The sequence below is a fragment of the Schistocerca serialis genome, chromosome 8, assembly GCF_023864345.2.
Source record: "Schistocerca serialis cubense isolate TAMUIC-IGC-003099 chromosome 8, iqSchSeri2.2, whole genome shotgun sequence".
NCBI classification, from domain to species: domain Eukaryota; kingdom Metazoa; phylum Arthropoda; class Insecta; order Orthoptera; family Acrididae; genus Schistocerca; species Schistocerca serialis.
Genome location: NC_064645.1, coordinates 323,248,997 through 323,251,438, shown reverse-complemented (window position 1 = coordinate 323,251,438; position 2,442 = coordinate 323,248,997). Strand labels below are relative to the sequence as shown.

Below are 2,442 nucleotides of genomic sequence, written 5' to 3'. Positions count from 1 at the left end.
TCAGGACTGCATACGACCGAGGCACACAGGGCCAACACCCGGCATCATGGTGTGGGGAGCGATCTCCTACACTGGCCGTACACCACTGGTGATCGTCGAGGGGACACTGAATAGTGCACGGTACATCCAAACCGTCATCGAACCCATCGTTCTACCATTCCTAGACCGGCAAGGGAACTTGCTGTTCCAACAGGACAATGCGCGTCCGCATGTATCCCGTGCCACCCAACGTGCTCTAGAAGGTGTAAGTCAACTACCCTGGCCAGCAAGATCTCCGGATCTGTCCCCCATTGAGCATGTTTGGGACTGGATGAAGCGTCGTCTCACGCGGTCTGCACGTCCAGCACGAACGCTGGTCCAACTGAGGCGCCAGGTGGAAATGTTATGGCAAGCCGTTCCACAGGACTACATCCAGCATCTCTACGATCGTCTCCATGGGAGAAAGCCTGCATTACTGTGAAAGGTGGATATACACTGTACTAGTGCCGACATTGTGCATGCTCTGTTGCCTGTGTCTATGTGCCTGTGGTTCTGTCAGTGTGATCATGTGATGTATCTGACCCCAGGAATGTGTCAATAAAGTTTCCCCTTCCTGGGACAATGAATTCACGGTGTTCTTATTTCAATTTCCAGGAGTGTATTTTATCGTTGACTTTTGAACTTTATGATATTTGTGGAAATGCTTTGACTGGTTGATATGTTGCACATAAAACGATTCAACGTAATGAGTACATTGCTTATACAGTCCTCGATATGTTTAATCCATACTTCCACACTACACAGTCTAGTCATGTTAATGTGACGCCAGCTACGTTCGACGTCAACGTGCAATAGCCACACAGAGACAGTAGATGGCAGCACTAGCACTGGAAGGTCATAAAACGTGAACGGCGCACGGAGGAAACAATACAGTCGTTGTCGTAATGCGAGAACGGAGCGATTTCTCTGACGTACAAAGAAAGTACAAGATCACTGCCATTCGGGTCAAGGATGGCAGGATTTACGTAACAGCAAAGTTTGTAAACTGTCAAAGTTTGTAAACTGTTTGCGTACCGCCACGGTTAAAGTGTACCTTGGATGTCAAAATAGCGCTGTCCAAAACCGGCGCCAAGGTAACTGTGGTGCACGACGGACCGTTGGTGATGACGGTGAAAGACGGTTGCGGAGATGTGTACGAGCGAACAGGCGTGCAACTGTTGAGAGATATACCATCCTGGTGAACCTAGGGGCCACCAACAGCGTCTCCCCAATGAGCGGTCAGCGAATGCTGCTGTGTATGAGTTCCTGCGGCTGGCGTGTAGATCACGCACCAACACTGATTGCTGTTCATGGGTGACAAAGGCTGCAAGTTGCCGCAAAGTCTACAATTAGACGTACACTGAGTGGCGACAGGTGGCATTTCAGATGAATCACCTGTTTGTCCCATCGGACAGTTGGGCATTGGGGTGTACATTTCTGCAGGAATTGCCGTAAGAATCCAAGCCGGAAGAGGGAGTATCATGGTGTGGGGAATGTTTTCGTGGCATTCTCTGAGTAGTCTAGTCATTCTGGTGGTGGTGGTGGTGGTTAGTGTTTAACGTCCCGTCGACAACGAGGTCATTAGAGACGGAGCGCAAGCTCGGATTAGGGAAGGATTGGGAAGGAAATCGGCCGTGCCCTTTCAAAGGAACCATCCCGGCATTTGCCTGAAACGATTTAGGGAAATCACGGAAAACCTAAATCGGGATAGCCGGAGACGGGATTGAACCATCGTCCTCCCGAATGCGAGTCCAGTGTGCTAACCACTGCACCACCTCGCTCGGTAGTCATTCTGGAAGGCACACTGGAGCAATGGAAGTTTCTTGGGGACTATGTCCACTGCTACATGTATTTTGTTTTTTCCTCGGCATGATGACATCTACCAGCAGGACAACGAAACGTGTCACTCACAATGTACGTCAATGGTTGAAACAGCACCAGGATGAGTTTACCTTACTACCTTGTTCAACAAACTCTCCAGATTCAAACTCAGTCGATAATCTGTGGGACCACCTCCATCGGGCTGTACGCGCCATGGATTCTCAAGCAAGAAGCCTAGTGTAGTGGTCACTGCACGGGTGTCATCAAAGCTCCACAACCATGTCGGTACCACCAAGAACCTTAATAACTCTCATGTTGCATGTCCGCAGCTCAGAAGTTTGTTATTCAGGCTTTTGACAGGTCACAATATTCTCATTGAACTGTGTATAACATAATATGATAATGTAAGTGCGAAAGCTCTCTGTCTGTTACGTTTCCACGACTAAACCGCTGAAACAGTTCCGATGACATTTGGTATGGTCCATGATTAAGAACAAGGGCTAAAAAGCAAATCCACCCGTAAGTGGGTGGAATAGCGAATGTGACGCCCCCTTTTGCTGCCAATTGGCTCTTCCACCATCAGTGAAATTGTAATGTCCTTTT

The 2,442-nt window shown here is 48.8% G+C and overlaps 1 non-coding gene across 1 annotated transcript; it reads right to left on the bottom strand.

Moving 5' to 3' along the window:
* Positions 1-1,726: 1,726 nt before the first annotated feature.
* Positions 1,727-1,799, bottom strand: Trnaa-cgc (transfer RNA alanine (anticodon CGC)). Its single transcript has one exon. It is a non-coding gene; the product is annotated as a tRNA-Ala (tRNA).
* Between the last annotated feature and the right edge of the window lie 643 nt (positions 1,800-2,442).